The 23,177-nt window shown below is 53.8% G+C and overlaps 1 protein-coding gene and 2 non-coding genes across 3 annotated transcripts in view; all 3 read right to left on the bottom strand.

Annotated features, from left to right (window-relative positions):
- Positions 1 to 23,177, bottom strand: part of RAB11FIP4 (RAB11 family interacting protein 4) — a 278,710-nt gene that overhangs the window by 213,935 nt on the left and 41,598 nt on the right. The gene's annotated exons all lie outside the window — the stretch shown is intronic.
- MIR193A (microRNA mir-193a) lies at positions 3,437 to 3,512 on the bottom strand. Its single transcript, NR_129221.2, has one exon. It is a non-coding gene; the product is annotated as a microRNA mir-193a (primary transcript).
- On the bottom strand, positions 12,523 to 12,594 carry TRNAT-CGU (transfer RNA threonine (anticodon CGU)). The gene has a single exon. It is a non-coding gene; the product is annotated as a tRNA-Thr (tRNA).

The following is a 23,177-nucleotide window of genomic DNA, read 5'->3' as shown; positions in this document are numbered from 1 at the left end:
GAGGCCTGAGACTCGGGGGAAGGGGTTCCCAGACATTAATCCCAGCCTTATGCTTACAAAGCCGCTGTGGCCAGTAGGTTAGGTAACTTGCCCAAGGCCACACGCTAGCAAGCGACAGAGACCCACACGCCCTGAGTCCCACTCACTCTGCATCCTTCTCAACCAGCACGGACGCACAGGCAGATTCTAAGTAAGAGAGCGGAGGGATGAGGGCTACCAGTCAAAGGTCTACTGTGGGTGCCAGGCGCTGTGCCTACATTTTTCATATAAGCCTCACCACAAGCCTCCAAGGTCGGTATCAGAACTCTCGTTCACCAGGGGAGAAATGGGCACAGAGAAGTTACTTGTCAAAGGCCACCCAGCTGGCAAAGAGCAGTTCGGACCCAAACTCCACCTTCACGGCCCTCGCCCGGGGCTGCTTCGAGAAAAACCCTCCAAGGAACCCAAACCGATCCCTTGCTTCTGACAGCTCTTCCATAGATATGTCACCGATTAGGAGCGCTTATTCTTTTATGTAAAAGAACGGAGACAGGCCACAAATATTTACCGTCCGGCGCAGAGAGGCGCAAACTGGCCTGGTAGCAGATTCAGCTCCGCGCAGGAATGAGGGCCAAGCCGTCACGACCCCAACTGCGGGACAGAATCAAACCCTGAACAACACAGAGGGTTCAGACAGCTTGGCTTTGGGCAAAGAGGCATTGAGGGAGGTCAGGGGACGCAGCTCAGAGCACCCCCTCTTCTCCATTCCCCACCCCCCCCCCCCAGTGCCACCAACAAAACTCTGGAGGGATTTTTAAGTCTCAGAATTTCTGGAGTTGCTAAGACAGGGGTGGAGATGAGAGGATTGGCTTCTCCCAACACCTCCTAGGTCAAGCCAATCCTCCTGGACAAAAATTGATCTTTAATCTTTCATAGGTTGGGATCTTTTTCTTAAAATAAAAATAAAAAGAAAGCTAAAACAGCTACAAGGGTGAGGTTAATTATTCACCAGGTTGCAATTTACTTAAGAGTTGAGGGAATGCAGGTAGGCAGGACCTGGCCTCCAGCTGAATTTCAGGAGTCCCCCCTGGGTCTGGTTAAAACCCTTCCCTCCCACCAGCTTTCCACCCTGCATCTTGCTGCTTCCTGAAGCCGGCTCCCGGGCAAACAAGTCTGCCTTCACAGAGCCTAGAGGTGCCCATCTTAGAGGAATGGAGGGGGGGGCGGGGCGGGGAGGAGGCATCTGCCCCAGGAAAGCTATGAGAATTCAAAAGGGACAGTAAAATCAAAAAGCTCTCAACTAAAACACAATTCCTAAACACAATGGCTTAAGTCAACGCACACATCAGCTGCAGGAGGGCAGGCCAGCCTGCTGTGTAACTGATTCAATCCCATTTTGCAAAGGAAAAATCCCAAGAAGGAAAAACCTAATTGCTCCCTTCCCCCCCAAGAAATGAAGCACCAAGCCACTTCCTAAAAATCCCTAAAACCCGGTCAGCCCAGAGGAGGGGGCACAGCCTGAGGGAAAGCTGCCTTGGACCAGGGCAGGGGCGCTGCCAGGCTCCTCACGCCTTCTTTCCGGAGACGGAGGTCCCAGGCCTGTCCTCTGCTTGCAGCCACCTCTGCTTGCTTTCCCGTGTCTCACTGTCCATTGCCGCAGCCCAGGTCTGCGGGTGTTTTACGACCATGCGTTATTCTGGAGATTTCCACTTCATTTAATTTAAGATACTGACTCCCCGGGGCCGGGAGAGGCCTGGGTTCAAAGGGAGAACTTTGTTTTCCCAGCCTGATTCAGTGCTTCGAAGAGAGCATTTTTCTTAATTAGGGCAAGGCCTCCACTTTGAAGCTCCCCCAGTCCACCCATAGACAACTTCGCCTCAACACCGAGAATTGGTCAAGACGCATGCACACTTCAGTACGGAGCCAAAGAAATTCTTTTCTCCCGTAATCCTGGCGCCTGCACGTTCCACGGATGTGAGCCTTTAGGACAAACTCGCCCTGCGCCAACTGCAGTGAGTATCCAGGGCCATGCCCTCTCCTGGGCTCCCAGACCCAACCCCGCTTCATTTAGTGACTCCACAGCCCATGGGGCTCCCCTCCAGACCCCTCAGGTCCAGCACCCCACACGGCCACGAACATGGGGATAGAGGTGTCGAAGGGTTCCTGCCACGTGGAGTCTACACTGGCCCACAGACGTCAGGGAAGACTGTGGGAAAACCTTCCAGAATGGGTCTCTGCACAATTTCGAGAGAGAGGTGGGCCAACCTGGCTGAGCTGGTTTCCCGCCCCCCCACCCCTTCCTGCCGACACCTAGAAACCCCTCCTGTTTTCCAAGGCCAGGAAGAAGGGGAACCAAGGGGCGCTGTTTTGTCCACCTGCCCTCCTCCTCCAGTTCAGGTCACCTCACTGCCCGGCTCCCCAGTGTGTTTCCAAGCCCCCCACTGCCCCGACAGCCAAAACACAACACAAAATAGAAGTCCCACCACCAAGCAGACCGGGCTCCAGGGGTTGCTGGGGGTTTTCTTTGAAGGGGAGAGAGAGGTGAAGTTATTGGGTAGAGCAGCAGCTGTCAACCTTTTTGCCGTCTCATGGCACACATAACATTATTCCTAACCCCCTGCAGCACACCATAAAAGGTATTTTTTGCCGATCTGACAAAAAAAATAGGTATAATTTTGATTCACTCACACCAGGCGGTTGTCATTTTTTTTATTATTATTTGACAAACCCGAGGGAAAGAGGTCAGTGCCCCTGACTAAGTAGTCAGGTATTGCATGTATCAAAAAGTCTTGTACCAGCCGGTTCAAAATCGCTGGGCTAGAGGGTTTAAGAAAGGAATCTCAGCATAAACCCTCACGAGAACTCGGGGCGGGCCAGCATTATGTGGCATATGCCAGGGAACAAAAGACTAGCCACTAGGAACACACCCACAAAGATGTATCTTTTTTAAAAAAAAAAATTATGGTGGGGGACAGGAAGGGACGGGGGCTTCGGGGTCTCCAGGGGCTAAACCTCGGAATGGCGTCCCATCTCCCCAGGAGCCACTCCTTAGACATCAGGAGGTCCTCCTTACCCCCAAGCTCAAGGTTGCCGCGCTCCCGGAATGCGCAGCGGGGTAGGCCCTGGGAGGCGAGCCTTGGGAGGCGAAGCAGCTTGGCCCGTTGGGGAGAAGGGAGCCACCTCTCCGCCCTCGCGCCTGGTCGGCCCCGCGGGGATCTCCCTCCACCCGGAGGACACGAACCGCACACAGCGACCAACTCGAATTTCCCAGCGCGTTCCCGCTGCCTCCGAGGCGCGCAGGGAGCCGCGGAGTCGCCGCACCGAGTCCGAGGCCAGCGCGCCTTGCCAACCCCGCTCCGACGTGGACCCGGGAGGTGGCGGCCCGCCAGGGTCCAGGTCCCAGCCCGGGCACTGAGCTCGCGCGCGGGCCGGGAGCTCGGAGGAGCCGCCGGTCCCGGGAGCCGAGGACTGGGACTTTGTAGGCCAGTTGAACCGACACCCTCATCTCGCCCGCAAAGACCCAGCCCTCAACTCCCGCCCGTCTTGTTGTTCGGAGTTCGGGGTGCGGGCGCGCCCCAGACTGTCTCCCTCGGGTTGGGGCCGGCCGGACGCCCGCACGCTATTCAACACACGCTCTCGCCCAAGGCTCCGGGTTTCCTCCGAGCGGCGCCCCCCAAAAGAAGGCACCCGCCCCGCCCAACCCCGGCCGCCGGACTCCGAAACCAGCCCTGGAAGGGTTACACGACGAAGCTCGGCGTGCGGCAGCTTCCAGGCCACCCCCGCCCCCCGCACAGGACAAGGGGAGCGGCTCGGGGAGTTGCGGGGACCTAGCCACCCCACGCCCAGCAGCCCAGCAGCCCAGCGAGCACGAGAGTTACACCAGGAACTTCGCCAAGATCCCACGCCGCAACGCGAGGCCCAGCTCCACGCCGCCTCGTTACCTGCGCTCAGATCCGAGGGGCGCAGGGCGTAGGGCCGGGCCGAGCTGGGCCGGGAGGGGGTCCAGAAGTCGCTGCGAGCCGGGCCCTGCACCCCGACGTCCCGTGCGCCCTGCGGTGGATCTCCCCGCTCAACCTGCCCGGGACCTGGGGGCCGCCGCCCCTGCCCCAAGACGCACGCACGAGCCCAGCGCAGCAGGGAGAGGAGCGAGGGGTGGAGATCTCTCGAAAGTTGGGCGAGTTGTGCCCGCTCGCTGGAGCGGCGGAGCGGGCTCCACGTGCTGGTGACACATCAGGAAGGCTCCGCGCCCCACGGCTCCCGGAGGACGGACGCGGCCAGCGCCCGCCTGCACCACCTCCGGGAGCCAAGCGGACAGCGCCCCGCCCCGGCCCGCCCTCCGCCCGCCCCTCGGTGGCGCCACCCGCCCCAGCCTGCGGCGCCCGCACCAGCCTGCGGCACCGGCGCACCGGCGGGAGGACACCCGGGCGGGTGGTGGGGTGTAGGGGGTGGCCTTGGCGCCTTCTCCCCGGCTGCTTTAGCGGCCCCCGGGATCGAGTCGGACCGCCTGCCTCAACTCCAGTGCCTTCTTCCCGGTCACGCAGCCCTTCCCGCCTCGGAGCTCCAGTAATTTTCCCCTTTCCTCGGACTGGTCCCAGCCCGGCCGCTGCTGGCGCTTCTTCCCAGGAAGGCCAGAGCCGAGAGCCCCCTGCTGGCAGCTCCGCTCTGCTCCTGGGTCTTGTCGCGCCTCAACCTCCCCATCGGAACCGGAGCTGGCCAGGCGGTTCAGCGGGGCTTTGGTGGCAAAACAAGGAGATACATGTAAAAGGCCAAGCATAGTACCCAACAGCATAGCTTCTTAGATGTTAATTTTGTGTTTTCTATTCCCGTTCCAGGTGACCCCAGATAACCTCTCTTCCTGGCTGTGCTTTCTGAAAACCTGGGCTCTGCAGGGGTGGGGAACCTTTTCTCTGCCCAGGGCCATTGGATATTTATAACATAATTGGCGGGCCATACAAAATTATCAACTTAAAAATTAGCTTGCGCCCAAACTGGTTTGGCTCAGTGGATAGAGCGTCCGCCTGCGGACTGAAGGGTCCCAGGTTCGATTCCGGTCAAGGGCACGTACCTTGGTTGCGGGCACATCCCCAGGAGGGGTGTGCAGGAGGCAGCTGATGGATGTTTCTCTCTCATGGATGTTTCTAACACTCTATCCCTCTCCCTTCCTCTCTGTAAAAAATCAATAAAATATATATATATTTTTAAAAATTAGCTTGCTGTCCCCTGTGTAGCCCTGTGGTTGAGCATCGACTTATGAACCAGGAGATCACGGTTCCGTTCTGGTCAGGGCACATGCCCAGGTTGCTGGCTGGATTGGGGTGAGGGTGGTGTGGGCGTGCAGGAGGCAGCCAATGGATGATTCTCATCATTGTTGTTTCTTCCCCCCCCCCCCAATCTGAAATCAATAAAAATATATTTTTTAAAATTCGCTTGCTATATTCGGTCAAGCATTTAATGAACTCACCCCTGATTTCAGACCAAATGATTTCAAGGGCCTAATGCTGCCCGCCAGCCAGATGTTCCCCTGCTGGGACTCTGGGGAGGTGGAGGGGACTTTCCCAAGATTAGAGCGGAGTCTGAGCTGCATGGAATCCCCTTTCAACCTGCTGCCCCACCCTCTGGAGACCAGGTTGTCCCCCTCATCTGAGACCAGTCTGGAGCACCCATAGGCCTCTGCCAACAGCTCCATCCTCAAGACGGCCAGGACTCCAGGGACCATGGAAGAGGGAGTGAAGGGGAAGCCTGAATAGCACGAAATTAAGCTCCCTGGCTCACTCCCATCCCCCACCCCACACCTCTCTTCAGATAGAGCCCTTGAGTTGGATTTAATTTAAAGAAAATAATGAGACATACCTGTTTGTGGCCTGACAAGTATTGGCTGTGTGCCTCACCAATGCAAATCATGCCTTAAACCCTCACTGCTATGGGGGCTGAGTGGTTTCTCTGCTTAATTTGCCAGCTCCTCACCCCTCCCCCAACACACACACACACGGAGATCTCAGGGCAGGACGACAGACAGATGTGCAGGATCAGGTGCTCCCAGGACAGAGGGGCTCCAGGAGGGATGGGGACAGAGGCGCTCAGAACCGGGGCAGGGCAGGCCGCTGGCCCCAAGCCTCTGTAATCCCCGTTTTGTGGGAGCCCAGGATTAAAAGAGAAGGAAAAAAAGATGCCCTGACATTGCTGGTGATGCTGCGGGTGCTGGAGGGGGTCTGGGGTTTGAGCTCTGCTTTCTCTTCCCCTTTTATTGCTCTCTCTAAATCTGACAAACCCTTCGGATCTCTGAGACCCGAGGAGCCTGGAGGAGCCGGTGTCCTGGGGGGATGAAAGGGCAGGGATGTAATGGGTTTACCCCAGCGCTGATCCCAGAGAAGCCTGTGGAAGATTACGATTTGCTTCCTGAGTTTGAAATCTCCTGCTACCCCCTGACCACATCAAAGGAGATGGCCACGGGGGAGCACCTAATCCCATCAATAGCATCAGAACTGGACAAGAAAGGAAATTCGGCCAACTTGGTGCAGTGGCGGCACACAGTTCGCAAGAGAAAGACACATCCCAGGGCCCTGGCCTCCACCGCTGGCCTTCACACTGGATCCCGAGCCAGTCCAGAGGCAGACAGGGCCTGTCACTCACCAGGACTCAGCCGGGCAGTGGGCGGGCCTAGCTCCAGGGGCAGGAAGGGACCCTGAGGGCTTGGGTGCCGCTGGCCCCCAGCTTGACTTTGAGCAAGGGTGTTCACAGTCACGCTTCTTACCACCAACGTTTCCCAAAGATGCGAGATGGTTTTAAGTTTAAAAAGAATAATTAAAAAACGAATATATTTTTTAAATGTAAACTTCCTGAATATTAATGTTACAAGGTGGCTAAAGCGGTTAAAGTGAGCCCACTCAAAGGCAAGCATTTAGTAAGTAACACAACTAGCATTCTGACATGGCAAAAATGGTGACAGTCTCGTGCAAATGACGAAGCTTAGAAAAACCTTACAGCCACCTTAAAGCCACCTCGGCCTCAGAACAGTGGCTTTCACACGTGCAGGGATGCCCCATGGTAGGAAATGTCTGTATATGGATATAAGTGTTTTATGAGACAATGCTTATGTACACGAAAATGTTTACGTTATCCTCTTCTGTTCCATAAAAAAAAAAAAAAAAAAGCTGCTTGCAAACTGTCACATTCATTTCATGATCTACCGATGGGTTACCTCTGGAGTTTGATCAATACTGCCGTAGAGATCACGCTATGACGCTGATGGCTCTCGGGGAAACATTCCTAGGTGCCAAGCCTGGGTGCTAAGGGCTTCTTACACTCCCACAGTGACCTAGGAGGGAGGTAGTATGATAACCCACCTTCACAGGTGAAATGACTGGCCAGGATCCTGAGACCAGCCCCTCTCCACCAACTCCTCCCTGGTCTAGTGCACTTTCCACCAGCCCTCTCCCCCCCCCCCCCCCCCCCCCCCGCCTCTACCCCATCCCAAGTGAATATCTCAGGGAGGCCCAGTCTCCAGGGCATCCATGCACATTTGCCCTTCCCACCTTGTAGTATTTGGGTCCTTTTTGCCCCCTAAAAAAATAATCTCCCAAAGAGTCAGGTTCCTTAGCAAGCTGGCTTCAGAGCCCCTGAGGTGGGGGTGTGGTGTGACGTGGACCATCTTAATGTCCCAGCTACCCTGCCAGAGGGCTGCACACACTCATCTCTGCGACTGGGGAGGGGGAGGGGCCAAAATCCCCGAAAGCTGGAGTCACTGACCTTGCTCCCTGGCTTGCCTTATTCTAGATTCTTCCCTAGGCCTCCCCTGGCTGCTCTGTTTTATTTTTAAATATGATTTTATTGATTTTTAGAGAGAGGAAGGGAGAGAGAGAGAGAGAAACATCAATGATGAAAATCACTGATCAGCTGCCTCTTGCCCACCCACTACTAGGGCTCAAGCCCACAACCAGGAATTGAACCATGACCTCCTGGTTCATGGGTCAATGCTCAACCACTGAGCCACACTGCAGCTGCCCTGTTTTAAATTGCAACCCACTTCCCCACCCTGTCTTTTTAAAAATATATATTTTATTGATTTTTTTACAGAGAGGAAGGGGGAGGGAGAGAGAGTTAGAAACATCAATGAGAGAGAAACATAAATCAGCAGCCTCCTGCACACTCCCTACTGGGGATGTGCCCGCAACCAAGGTACATGCCCTTGACTGGAATCGAACCTGGGACCCTTGAAGTCCACAGGCCGACACTCTATCCACTGAGCCAAACCGGTTAGGGCTCCCCACCCTGTCTTATCCCCCAACCCAGATATTTTCCCCTTTCCCTAGCCCTTGTCCCCTCTACAATGCCACACATTTCACTCGAATATATTCTGTCTCCTGCTGCTGATCTCTGCTTCCCACTCCCAGGATGTGGGCGCCACAGGGCGGGAAGTCTTGGAAGTCTTGTCTCTAAAGGACGCTACTGCATCCCCGCGCCTGACACAAAACACATCCTCAGTCAATATTTGCTGAGAACCCAGCTTTGCCACTACTGGATGGGATTGGCTGCCCCAAACCCTCCCCACAGCCCCCCTGGGCCTGAGCCCCACAGGCAGAGGCCCTCCCTCCAACACCTGTTGATTTCACCAGCTTCCTCTCAGAGGGAGACCCCGCCCCCCAAGGGCAGGACAGCCAACATGCACAGTGGCCTCCAGTCCCCATAAACCGTTCACGGTGTGTAATAGCAACACCACGGTACAGTATTGGTCCCCTGCTCATGCTGAACACCTGCCCCATCTCTAGCAGCACAGTAACGTGCTGTGAAGTGGGAGGGAGGAGGGCCCCGTTTTCCTGATACGGAAGCTGAGCTTGGGGAGATGAAATGATTTACTCAAGGCCACTCGGCACTGAGTCCTTCCCAGAGGTCCAGGGAAAGACCGGCTGGCCGTGAGACCGGCCCTGCAGGAGAGCCGCACTGGTATCGCTGGTCTTATCACGTTTGGGGCCCGTGTCAGTTCCCGACTCCTGGGCAACCTCTGATAAGGTATCCCTGCCACTGGGCCTCCGTTCATCACTGGCAAGCCTGGGATGTGGCTTTTCTCTGTGATTTCTCCCAGCGTGACCGTAGGAAGAAAAGTTTGTGAAGTTTCTGACCTTGTTGTTGATGACCTTCCTGCATTCGGCCAAGACATACAGAGCCCTGTATCTACCCCAGGTCACTGGATAAGACACACCCCTGGCCCACAGGCAGCAGCAAAGGGGTAGATTCCCCAGAAAGGAGTCCGTTCTCTCCAGGTGTGGTAACATGTTAGCAAGGCTGAGGCAGCATTCAATTCGGGTTTCCTGCCTGGTGGGAGGTGGGGGCAGGCAGGTGGTCTGACACCCTATGCTTGGGCTCCGCCCTCTGAACATGACCTAAGGCGTGAGGCTGAGAGGGTGGTGAGCTGCAAGGTCACACAAGGAGCCCTAGGGGCCCATTGTCCCCGCCATCTCCCTCGGGATTCTCTGCGAGGCTCTCAATGGCGGGGTGCGTGCCTGGAAAATGTCAGCACACGTGCTCCAGAGAAACTAGGAGTCCGTCTCCTGGGGACCCAACCTGTGGACTGAGTACTTGGTCAGGCCTGGTGGCTTTGGTCCCTCCGTGCTCCTCCTGTTGATCAGGGTGAACATGAGACAAGTGATGAGCGGCTTGGCTCACAAGTTGGCAAAGAGATGGGCCCTCCCCTGGGTCCATGCCAAGTAATAACGAAGCAGACTTTCCCAAACAGATATGTGCTCATCCTGCGGGAGAGCTTCATCTGTGTCAGTGGTTCTCGACCTTCTGAATGTCGCGACCCTTTAATACAGTTCCTCATGTTGTGGTGACCCCCAACCATAAAATTATTTTTGTTGCTACTTCATAACTGTAATTTTGCTACTGTTATGAATTGTAATGTAAATATCTGTGTTTTACGATGGTCTTAGGCTCTACAGCAGCGGTTCTCAACCTGTGGGTCGCGACCCACAGATTGAGAACCGCTAGCAGGGTCACTAGCGGTTCCATTATGATTCATAACGGTAGCCTGGGGCTCCCTCCGCGGCCGGCAGCCATTTCTGTTGGGGTTATAATTGAAACTTTGTAGCCTTAAGCGGGTGGGCCCAGCCAGGGTGTGCAGAAAGTTTTGCTTCCCCTGTTGCCGGGGGCAACGCTGGCCTGCTCTCTCAAGCTCCATTCTGCCGCCATTTCTGTTTGAATTTGTTTACCTTCTATAATTGAAACTTTGTAGCTTGAGTGGAGGCTTAGGCCTGGCAAGGGCAGGCGGAAAGCTTGGCTTCCTCTGTTACCTAGGAAACCTTGCTCTCTGTGGCTGTAGCCATCTTGGTTTGATTAATTTGCATACTCGCTCTGATTGGATGGTAGGCGTGGCTTGTGGGTGTGTTGGAGGTATGGTCAATTTGCATATTTGTCTATTATTATGTAGGATAAGAGATTTAAAAATATATCTCTCGCCCAGTCTGGTGTGGGTCAGTGGTTAGAGAGTTGGTCCCGCACACTGAACAGTCTCGGGTTCAATTCCTGGTCAAGGACACGTACATAGGTTGCAGGCTCAATCCCTGGCCCTTAATGTATTTCCAGGGTGGAATACTACACTGACAGCATGAGGCAAAATATATATACTTGCTAAATTCTGCTTTTAAGTTAAATAATATCCACTCACAGGAAGAAAGAGGCCTGACCTAAAGTAGTTTATATTTTTAAAATACCCTAGGGGTTTTAGCTGCCTGCAGTGTCTGTGTCTGACTACATGGCTCTCCAACTGCAGTACTATAGAGGCGCTGAGTCTGTCCTAGACCTGGCAGCCAATGGCGATGGGCCTGCACAAGAGGAAACTGGCAGGGGGCGGGCCTTTGCAGCTCTAGCCCTGCCCATCAGGGAGCACCGATTGTGACTCTCTGGATGGGAGAACCAGGGTCACATAGACCCTGTCATGAAGTCGAAATGACCAAGCCCCACTGTGAAAGGGGGTACCATGACCCGCCACCTTTGGCAGCCATGAACGAGACGGTGAGGCCGCTTGAGGTGCCTTTCCTTGTCCAAGGCCCAGGCTCTGAGATAGAAGGTAAAATTTGAGGCCACAAGGCACGTAGGAAATATCTTTTTCAACTTTCGAATTTTGCAACTAAGGAAGTTGAAGTCCAAGGTATATAAGTGGTTGAATAGAGGTCGTGCAAGGAACTCGGCATAGGTGTCTCCTGCCTCTCCCCTCACCCTTTAAGCCAATAACTACCTCCAGCCCCACAGAAGTGAGTGTAGATACCCGAAGGCCTTCATGGTAATTATAAGACCTCTCTGCTCCCATGTCCACCCTGGGCTTATATCTGACCCACCTTGACCTGGGGTCCACAGTTGACCCCTGTCTCTGGCTCTTCACCTTTGGGGGCCCACATTTCCCCCAACATCTGCATGTTGACTTCTTCTGTACCTTGACCCTCTTTTATTGACTTTGGCTTGGCTCATCCATCCCCCTCTGTGGGGATGGAATTCTCACCTCCAGCTATTGCAGGAAACCCAATGCCCAGCCTCAGGTTCCAAGGATCGGTAATCCAAATTCAGAGATAGGATTTAAGGCAATGCCCAATAGTTCAGGAAATTTCCCCTTCCTATCCCTGGATATTTGGAATCTGCCTTTATTTGCATTCAGTAACAAGTAAGTCCATGTTGACACGGACACCTAGCTCAGCATTCCCTTGAAAAGCCAAGCATCTCTTCCATTATTGGAATATTAGGGAAACAATAAATATATTTCCCTGCTGCCTGAGCCCACATCCTATCTTTTGATAACCCTAGACACTATTCCAAAGAGACTCTGCTGACTTTCAGTCCACCTGAAGTTCCCTTTTGTGAACTGCATTGAAAGGTAATGTGACTTCTGGTCACATTAACAGAAGTATGGAATGTAGAATGAGGGAGGTTAAGTTCCATTTGGGAGACTATATCTGGAGTAGTATTTTCAGTGCTGAGTGTCACAATCGAAGAAAGGGACAGACAGGCTGGAGTGTATCGAATGGGAAGCACTCAACATAATATCCTATTAAATCGGGTTGTCTACCCTAGAGATGACTTGGGGTGTGTCATAGCTGGCTAGGGCCAGACTCAGAGGCTCAGTTCACAGGTGCTGGGAAAGGAATAAGCACCCACCAACTGAACAACGTGGTTGGCTTCCTGACTCAGACAGAAAAAGCAGGGGGCAAGCACGGTGTGGTTAACTCACCTTTCAAGGAACAAAGAGAAACCATAAAACCCGTCTCCAGAAACCCCAAATGCCCTTTCTGGGAAGTCCTCCCACCATCAGGACATACAACACCAGCACGGCAGGACCATACAGGACCATACGTGGCTATTCCAATGCTCAGAGCGAGCTGTTCACCTTGGATGTAGGTGTCCCATCCGCAACACAGGGATCCCAGACATGCCTGCCCTGTGCAAGGCTTAAGAACAAAATCTGAAAGGTTAAAAAAGCCAAGTAGCAGGAGGTGGGGACAGCATATAAGAGGCCACCACAGCCCCAACTGCCTAACCCCAACCTCAACCTCGAAGTCCAGGCACGGACGGGGTTCGAACCCGCGATCTTCGGTTTACGAGACCGACGCCTTACCACTTGGCCACCGCGCCTGACAGCCAAGCCGGTGTTAGAAGCTCTCAGTGGAGGGGAAGTGGCGCAGGCGCGGAGGGGCGACGCCCCGCCTCTGGCTCCGCCCCGCCAGCCCGTCAGCCCGCCCCACTCCCCCGCCCACCGGGACCACAGCCTGGCGCCCGCGTCCTGCAGGCTATGGGGCTCGACCGTAGAGCGTGAGAGCCCGCCCGTCCTCACCCTGCCGCCGCCAGCGCCCCCAGGGGCACGGCGCCCGCAGAGCCCGGGATGGGGCCCGGAGCCCTGGTGCAGAAAAACCACGACCTGATGGAGAAAAACCACGACCAATGCCAGTTACCGCGGGAGCGGCAGCGGAGACCGCGGCCCCCAGCGAGCCAGGGCCAAGCACCTGCACTAGCTTCTCTGCCCGATCTGTGAGCCGCCATGTGACCTTGGCCGGGTCGTTTCTGTCCAGACGGTGCAAGCATGAACGGCCCTGGAGAAGGATGCAGGGAGCCAGGAGGGATGGGGCCAGGCTGCAGGGGTCAGGGGGAGTGACCTGTCCTCACCGATCCCGCAGGAACCACCCGCTGTGTAAACAAAACCTTCCCCGGTTGCTTTTGCTCCCGCCTGCCTTGCCCTTCAACCCCTGGCATTAGCCTTGGGCACGAGACTCCGAATAAACATTTTAAACAAGGTGGCCTTGCCCAGGAGGAACCCCTGTGGGCGCACAAGGCGATGCCTCACAGGTGTTCCTGGCGACAGTGCTAGCGGGAGTGAACAACCGGAGGCGAACTGGATGGAAGAGTCTGAGTCTGTCCATACCGTGTGTCAGGTCACGATTAAAAGGAATGAGCTAGATTCAAAGGGGTGATTATCAGCATAGAGTGAGTAAGCATGATGTAGGACAGTACATAGCACTTGTTAAAGTAAAAGGAAAGGCAAAGTAGGATATAAAGGAGACTGGATAGGAGTCTTTATTGGTAATGTTTTTATTCTGTAAATGGCAAAAAGCTGAAACAGTGAACATGTGAGTACTTATACTATATATTTTTGTAGATTTTGTATTTTTGTTAAATTAAAAGAAGAAGAAATAAATCCCTCTGTGCTTGTTTGGCCTCTGGCCACAGCATCTGTTCTGAGAGAGGTGCCTGGGGATGGGCTCGGGAGGAAGAGCCCTCCTCTGGGGGGGGGGGGGGAGGGCATCCGCCAGCCTCCCTTTGGGCCCAGCCTCCTGTACACCGCACCCACGGAGGTACACAAACCCAACCAGTCCAGCCACTGCCCACCCTGCCACTGCCACAGCCATCCTTGCTTACCTGCAGAACTTTTAAAAAAGTATCGATTGTGGTGATTTGGGAAAACCCAGAAAAGCTATTCTTGTGTGTGGTAAAGAACATAAAATGTATCATCTTAACCATTTTAAAATGGACACTACAGCAATGTTAACTATATGCACAGTGTGCGCAACAGATCTCTGGAACTTTTCATCTTGCAAAACTGAATTTCTGTTCCCATTGAACAGCAACTCCCCTCATTCCTGTATCTCCAGCCCCCGGCAACCCCCAATCTAGTTTCTGTTTTTAGGAGTTTGACCACTCAGGGTACCTCAGTGAGTGGAATCACATAGTTTTTGTCTTTCTGTGACTGGCATAATGGCACTTAACACAACGTCCTCAAGGTTTATACATATTGTCCCACGACATGACTTCCTTTATTAAGGCCCAATGATATTCCATCCAGTGTTTCTTTATCCACACATCCCACTATGGACGTTTAGCTCACTTGCACCTCTTGGCTATCATGAACAATGCTGCAATGAACACGAGTGTGAAAATATATTGAGATCCTGTCTTCAATTCTTTTGGATATATACCCAGAAGTGGGATAGCTGGATCATATGGGAATTCTATTGTTAATTTTTTGAGGAACCTACACACTGTTTTCCATAGTGGCTGCCCTAATGTACATTCCCACCAACAGTGCACAAGGGTCCTACTCTCTCCACATTCATGTCAGCACTTGTGTTGTTGTATATGGCCATCCTAATGAGTGTGAGATAGTACCTCATTGTGGCTGGATGTGCGCTTCCCTATTTAGTGATGTAAGGCGTCTTTTCATGTGCTTATTGGCCATCTGGGAAAATGTCTATTCAAGTCCTTTGCCAATTTTTTATCCAGGTTGTTTTTTTAATTGTTGAGTTGTAGTTCTTTATATATCCTGGATATTAGCCTCTTATAAGATATACTACAGACCTGGTGCACAAAATTTGTGCACTCAGAGTGGGGGGGTCCCTCAGCCCGGCCTGCGCCCTCTCGCAGTCCGGGAGCCCTCGGGGCAGGAGAGGCTCCTGCCACCGCTGCTGCACTTGCCAGCCAGGAGCCTGGCTTCTGGCTGAGCAGTACTCCCCGCTGTGAGAGCACACTGACCACCAGGGGACAGCTCCTGTGTCAAGCGTCTGCCCCCTGGTGGTCAGTGTGCATCATAGCGACTGGTTGTTCCGCCTTCAGTCGATTTGTCTATTAGCCTTTTATTATATAGGATGGTTTGCAAATATTTTCTCCCATTCTGTAGGTTAATTTTTCACAGTTGATTGTTTCCTTTACTCTGCAAAATTTTTAAGGTTGATGTAGTCTCATTTGTCTATTTTTGTTTCTGTTGCCTGTGCTTTTGGTGTAATATCCCAGAAGTCATTGCCAAGGCCTATGTCATGAAACTTTCCCTTTTTTTTTTTTTCTTCTAAGAGATATCAATTCAGATATTATGTTTAGGTCTTTAATCTATTTTGAGGTAATTTCTGTATATGACGTAAGTATCCAACTTCATTCTTTTGCATGTGATCATCCAGTTTTCCCCAGCACCATTTGTTCCAGAGACAGGAGCATTTTTTAACAGCACTTTTAAAGAAGAGAATTCAAAGGACCCGCAGTCTTACCACCAGAGAGAAGCACAGTGCCTGCACTCTCGTGTGTATAAAACACACTGTACTTCATTTATTCTGAGATGCATGTTCTTTTCACATTTTAAATTAGAAATCAGGGTGACAACAGATTTACAGGTGATGCAGTCTTACAGTGTTTTTTTTTTTTCCTTTTCAGGGGCACATAATGGTTCTTTTTTAAAATCAATGAATCTGATGAAAGAGTATTTACAGTACAGTTAGGAGCGTCAGACTCATGTTCACCTTTGTATGTTTCACTTAGTGGGATGAACATTTCCTTAGAAGTGGATCATTTCCTTGAGCATTTCCTTGACAGATGTAAGGCTCAATGCAGGGTGTTGATGCTGGGGAAAGCTGGGGGAGGGGCAGGGTAATACGGGAACTCTCTGTGCTTTCCATTCAGTTGTGCTATGGACCTAAAACTTCTCTAAGAGTCGATTTTAAAAAACACACACACAAACACTAAAAGAAAAGTAGATAATTTTTGAATCCCTTGCTTTCTGACCCACCTGCTATGGGTCATGGCCAGCCCTGGGCTGCACTTGGGTTGCTCACGGACGGGGGTCACTGTGGGCCGCTCCAGATCTACTTCCTAGCTGGGTAGGCCCAGGAGCCTGGTTTTGTCCCTCTTCCAGGAGTAAACAGCTGTAAGCCCGTGGTCTAACTTCTGTTTCCTAAACTTACGTGTACCGTTTTTAATAGAGAGCTTTTGCATTGGCCGAGATGCTCTGAAATTTGACCCAAAAGTGAGAGCTGGTTCCGGAACGCCGAGCTCCTCCTACTGGGCAAGAATGAGGCCAAACCCACCTCCACCTCCATGTAGTGTGGTGGTAAGAGCATCCAGTCATTCATTCCTTCAGTGAGTCCTCATGGAGCACCTACACCTGCCAGACCCTGTTCTCGTGCTGGGGCTATCCCAGTGACTAAGCAGCACAGATCCCCGTCCTGGTGGCACTTCCATCTTAAACTAAATAATCAGAACATACAGTATGTCAGATAGTGGTAAGTACGAGGGCGGAAAACGGAGCAGGAAAGGAGGCTAGGAAATCCTGGAGGTGTAGACTGAATGCAGTCACACATTCTTTGCTGCTTTTCCCACCTAAAAGTGGGGTCTGCTCCTCTCCTCTTTGGACATGGGCCGGCCATCTGGCTTGCCTCGGCCAATAGGACGTGGTAAAAGTGATGCTGGGTAAATGCGGAAGCTTAGGTCTCAAGAGACCTTACAGCTTCTGCCTCTACCATCTTAGCACCCTGTCCTGAGACCACTGTGTGAGGAAGACCGACTAGCTATTGGAGGGTGAGGGGCCACGAGAAGTTTCGCAGCTGAAAGCCAGCACCCGCTGCCAGACAGGGAAGAGCGGCCATCTTGGCCCTCCCTGCCCAGCGGACCCTGCCGCCGAGTGCAGCCACATGCACGCCCAGCAGAGGAACCGCCAGCCGACCCATACAATCCCGAAAATAACACACTGCTGTGCTGTAAGCCACTACGTTTTTTAGGGTGGTTTGTTACATGGCAATCACAGTTCATTGATACCGGAGGTTACATACAAGGGAACACCCCTTTTGGTTCTAGGTGTGTAGGCTGGTGTTCTTGGTGGGGAATAGTTGAAACTTTTTTTAAAAAAATAAATATGTTTGTTGATTTCAGAGAGGAAGGGAGATAGATAGAAACATCAATGATGAGAGAGAATCATTGATTGGCTGCCTCCTTCACGTCACTTACTGGGGGTGGGATCAAGGCCGCAACCCAGGCATGTGCCTTTGGCCAGAATCGAACCCGGGATCCTTCAGTCTGCAGGCCGACACTCTGTCCACTGAGCCAAACCAGCTAGGGCGGAATAGTTGAAACTTTTGGGATGCTGGATGTAACATGGGCCACGCCCAGTGCCTCCCAGCACCTGTTTAATCTGTTTCCTCATCCACAAAACGGGAGCGTTAGCTCTTAGCCACCGCCCTGCATTAGTTAAAAATTGAACCACCTTCTTCATTATTCGCTCTCAAGTTAGCAAGGGAGTGAAATGCTGCCGCCACCCTTTTCCGCGGGTGTAGTGGCAACTTGACACTTGTCCCTCTGGTCAAGTTTCACAGTCCCTTTGCCAGCACAAAAGCTCTAAAGGAAGGCTGCCGTTAATAGGAGAAAAAAGGTAAACGCAACTTGAAACCCGCTGGAACAGCACGCGGCCACGCTTGTGGACATTTAAACTGAGCCTGCTTTTCATACTCAGGTTTAGTGCAGTTTGGCTTTTCTCTCTCTTCCCTGCCCCAGTGTTTAGTTCAGTTACCTTTCCCTGACTCCTCCACTTGTGGGTCTCCACTCTGAACCAAGTGCTTGCAGGTGGCTGTGCAATTTGAAGGGCCGGGAGAGCTGGCAGGTGGATCGTGGGCTAAATCACACCAAGCTCCTCAGAAGCCCCCAAACAAGGCGGGAGCCTCAGCGAGCACCACCGCGGAGCAGCTGCAGCCTCGGGACTCTCCCTGGGCACCATCCTGCTCCCTCGGGCAGCAGGGTCCCCGTGGGGCTCCCGGACAGAGAGGTCTACCTGGTTGAGGGCAGAGGACTTATGGACCAAGTCACCCCCCAAGATGGACCCTCTGGGGAAAGATGGACCTTCTGGGAGGAAGCCCGGTAGAGAAGAAAGCACGAAGACCTGTGTTGCATGCACCTATGGCTGTGCAATCACAGAGGCTTGAAACAGGAACTTATTATTTGTCACGGTTCTCTGGGTTGGCCGGGCAGTTCTGCTCCAGCTGGTGTTGCCGGGGCATTGGGACGGGGAAGGCCCAGCGTGGCCTCACTCCCAGGGCCGACACTAGCCGGGAGCTTAGCCGGGGCTGTTGGCCATGGGAGTGAGGCCACGCTGGGCCTTCCAGCTGTTCTCCATGTGGCTGCTGGGGCTTCCTCAGGGTGGCAGCTGGCCTCCAAGAAGGCGCCTTTCCAGAGGAAGGAAGCAGGAGCTTCCTGCAGGCGTCTTAAGGCCAGAGCTGAGCAATCCCAGAAGGTCACCTCTGCCAGACGGGTGCAATTTGTTTCTAGTGATCAAACAGTCGCAAAGCCAGCCACCTTCGAGGGGAGGGGAAGTCAACCCCGCCGCTCAACAGACAGTGGCCGACCCATAGGGGAGAGTAAGTCAATGGTGGCTATCTTTCTTTTTAAAAATTTTAAATATGTTTTTATTGATTTCAGAGAAGAGGGGAGAGGGAGAGAGGGGCAGAAACATCAATTATGAGAACCATCGGTTGGCTGGCTGCTGCATGCCCCCTCTTGGGGATTGAGCCTGCCACCCGGGCATGTGCCCTGACCGGGAATCGAACCGTGACCTCCTGGTTCATAGGTCGATGCTCAACCCCTGAGCCACACCAGCTGGGCACAGCATTTTTTTTTTTTTTAAACCTACAGGCCATACCAATGTCTTGGAGCCCCAATCAGAACCCAATAATAAAGCCAGAGCTTGGAGTGAAAGCAGGGATAGCAGGAGCCAGAGGGGAACTCCCTGCAGCCCCAACCCAGCCCCTTGGTTAGTCCCAGGCAGGACTGGCTTGAAGCTGGCTCTGGACTCCCTGGGCCCTAAAGTCCACAACCTCACCCCAGGGCCTTAGAGCACAATTGACCCCTTAGCCCACTTCATGAGCAGCCCAGCCCACGAGGCTGACGTCCTCCCTGGGCCTCTGCTCCTGCTCCTCATCAGAGCCAACAGGGTGCACGAGGTCCCACTTCCAGGCTACTGCGCCCACTGTGCCCCGCCAGGCCCTCTGCACAGCCCTGGACCCCCCGAGAGCCCCCCAGGCTCCAGGCTCAGCACGTGGCTGCCTTCTCCCTGAAGTGCCTCCCCCCGCCTGAGCAGCCGCTCCTGGGGGAGCCGGTTGAGGCTCTGGGATGATGCTTCCCCACCCCGGCACCTGAGTGTGGATCCTGGGTGACCTGCGGCTAGTTGGGTCACCTGTCCTGGCGAGTTTCCTCGTTGGGAAAATGAGGATACTCCTACCACCCACCTCATGGTTGTCTGAGGATTCAATGACGCAAACATGGCAAGCACTTAGAACACTGCCTGGCACGCGGCAAGCCCTAAAGAGGTAAACACTAACATGCACCACTCCTCGCAGCCCCCTGTGGGCCAAGCAGCGGGGAGGGGCTGAGAGGGGGCGGCAGCATGCCAATGCCCCGGGCTCCAAAATCAGCACAGACATCCAGATGGACTGACTGGAGGGGAACCTGCCTTGACCCTCACAGAGCGCCCCCTGCTGACCACCAAGCCCCCATGCTGTCCACCAACCATCCTCCTGCTGTCCACCAAACACCCCTCTGCTGGCCACCGACCGTCCTGCTGACCACGGGTCTCTGGACCCGACGAGGGCTAGGGCGCTATGCCTGCCTGCTGCCCTGAGGACGCACGTGAGGAGCTGGAGGAATAGCTTTCCCACGCGTGGCTGTAGTCGAGTTGTTCTCTGGAGACGGGTGGCTGGAGCCCCCTCCCAGGAGGGCTGTGAGAAGCCTGGCTCCCCTGCCCAAGTGACCACCAAAACCCAGTGATTCCAACTCCCCATCTCACTCAGCAAAAAAAAAACAATAAAACCAGGTCTTACCTGAGTCCAGGCTGCCTTCCTCTCTCGCCTCAGCACCCTACCTGGTCGCCTGCTGCTCTGAATCTCAGGTCTGAGATGGCGGCTCCCAGGTAAGATCCTTCCGTGGTGGGCGGTCCTGCTCTTCTCTTACTGGTTCTCTAAGGCCCTTGCACCTTCTGTTCCTGCTCCCGTGCCCTCCCCAATCGCCCTCACCTGGCCCCCTCCTCCTCCTCCTCCTCCATCCTCAGCTGAACTCTCCCTTGACTCCTCAAATGGTTTCAGGAGTGAGTATGCATCGGTGATTCTCATCCCTGGAATCACCCGGGGACTTTGAGAAAAACAAAAAAGCCCCCACACAAGTGTCCAGCCCCACCATACCACCGAATCCACAGCGCTGGGCTGGGTCCCCCTACACACAGGCGCACCCCCTTTTATTGTGCTTCGCCTGGGTGCTTCGCAGATGTTGTGTTTCTACAACTTGAAGGCAACACCCTCCACCATCAAAAAGATTACAGCGCGCTTTACTGTGATGCTCGCTTAAGTGCCACGGTCTGGAACCGCGCCTGCAATGGCTCCGAGGTCTGCCTGCACCCACGTGGCTTAAAATCCCCCCAGGTGATTCACATGTGCAGCCAGGATGGAGACTCTCCCCTCCAGCATTCTAGACGCTCCTGTGTCACGGGTATGGGGGGGTGGGTCGGCTTTGCTCACCATCACAAGCCCAGCACCCAGCCCCGTACCAGGTGCTGTGGAAACATTTGCTTCATGGGTGGCTGAGACCCACCCTTAGCCCACCAGGCTCTGTGCTGCCTCACCAGCCCGCCTCCCAAGCACAGTATCCCGAAAGGGCGGAGCTTTCTACAAGCCTCCCCCACGCGTAGCTCCTGAATCCTAGTCCTTAGGGGCCCTGCTGAAACACCCCTTCCTTGGGGAAGGCGTCCCTGGCCCCAGCTCCCGCAGCCCGCTGGTGCCTCTCCGCTCCCCCAGGACAGAAGCCTCTGCTGTCTTTTCTGTACCAACTCCCAGTGCTGGGCACAGAGCTTGGCATGCACAGTGAAGTTGGCTGGTGGAGTGATTCCGTGCTGATATTTTGGACCCATTCAGGAGACTCTGACCTGGTCACAGACAACTCTAAAAGCCCCTAAATGTAAGGGCCCAGTGAGTTGGTGGGATCTGACAATGGAACACTTAGCAGGAACTGAGACTTTGGGGGGCCGTGGGGATGACGTCATCTGTTACAGCACTCAGGAAACCTTGCCCAAGACTGGTGAGTGGGCCCGGGCCTGTGCAGAGGGCACAGCCTGCACACACAGCAGCAGGTGCTCCCAGCTCTCTCCAGATCAGTAAACTTGTTTGAATTGTGTCTCCCCATGAGAGACGATGAGGCCCTAAGCCTGGTGCCTGTGAATGCAGTCTTATTTGAAAATAGGGTGTTTGCCGATGTAATCAAGTCGAGGTCCTACTACAGTGTCTGGCGTCCTTATAAGAAAGGTGAGCCCAGCCGGGGTGGCTCAGCGGTTGAGCATCGATCTGTGAACCAGGAAGTCATGGTTCAATTCCCGGCCAGGGCACATGCCTGGGTTGCAGGCTGGATCCCCCATAAGGGGTGTGCAGGAGGCAGCCAATCAATGCTTCTCTCATCATTGATGTGTCCATCTCTCTCTCCCTCTCCTTCCTCTCTGAAATCAATACAAATATATATTATTTTTTAAAAAGCAACATTTGAACACAGATATACTGAAGGAAGATGTCCACGTGAAGACGCAGCCACAAGCTAAGGGACATCAAGATGCTGGCAAGCAGCAGAAGCTGAGAGGGGCCCGGAACCGACTCTCCCTAAAGCTCCCGGAGGAACCAACCCCGCGACACCTTGACTTCCGGCTTCTGGCCTCCAGAACTGCGAGAGAATAAATTTCTGTGGTTTAAAGCCACCCAGCGGTGGTACGTTTTCATACGCACCCTAGAAACTAATGCAGTAGAGGAGACACTTTGATAATCTGTTGGGGAAGAGGAGTCTTACCTCCTGAAAGCCAGATTTTGATTCTGCGGCACCGACTGGGTCCCCCCCTGGGGCCTGGACACACGCTACGCAGGCGCTCCTCGTCACGACGTCACGGGAGGAACTGTCCTTGCCTTTGCTCACAGTCCAGGCAACTGAAACCCCCAGAGAGGAGGACCTGGCTCCGTCACACAGCAGGAAGTCAGGGGCTGGGGGTCCAAACCTAGGCCTCTGATGTCAAGTCCAGGAATCTCTCCATGAACAGTCAGCGCTTAGAACATGGTTAATGGCTTGATGATTGTGAAACGTCAGCGCATTAGAAGTCAATACTGGGGTCCTTTAGCAATGCCTGTCCCCACCGGGGCCCCCAGGACACCACTCTGCTCCCCTCCATGTCCCTGACTATACTCCGCGTTCACCTCCATGTCACGTTCTTTTCAGGGCTCCAGATGTCTACACGCGACCCGAGGCGGGCTGTGAGGGGCCAGAGCTTCCGGAAAACGCTAGCAGCTGCTTCTGGAAGGCTGGGGAGAAGGCAGAACCAGACTCAAAGGAAGTGGGGGCGCCCGGCCGGTGTAGGTGTGGTTCCGTGATTGAGCATTGACCTATGAACTAGGCCAGTGGTCAGCAAACTGCGGCTCGCGAGCCACATGCGGCTCTTTGGCCCCTTGAGTGTGGCTCTTCCACAAAATACCACGGCCTGGGCAAGTCTATTTTGAAGAAGTGGCGTTAGAAGAAGTTTAAGTTTAAAAAATTTGGCTCTCAAAAGGAATTTCAATCGTTGTACTGTTGATATTTGGCTCTGTCGACTAATGAGTTTGCCGACCACTGAACTAGGCGGTCATGGTTGGTCAGGGCACATGCCCAGGTTGCAGGCTCGATCCCCAGGAGGGGGCGTGCAGGAGGCAGCTGAGGGATGATTCTCATCATTGATGTTTCCATCTCCCGCTCCCTTTCTCTCTCTGAAATCAATAAAAACATACCTTTAAAAAAAATAATGTCAAAGTAAGAAGGAACCTGTTTCTGAAACTGGGGTGCAAGGCCACACTCAGGAACTGGAGGCACCTGACTGGCAGCAGAGGCCTGGGGAGGGTTGGGAATAGGACTGCCAGTTTTAAAACGTG

Source organism: Eptesicus fuscus, chromosome 20 (genome assembly GCF_027574615.1).
Source record: "Eptesicus fuscus isolate TK198812 chromosome 20, DD_ASM_mEF_20220401, whole genome shotgun sequence".
Lineage (NCBI taxonomy): Eukaryota > Metazoa > Chordata > Mammalia > Chiroptera > Vespertilionidae > Eptesicus > Eptesicus fuscus.
Note: the sequence above shows the minus strand (reverse complement) of the source record. Positions and strands in the feature narration are given on the sequence as shown.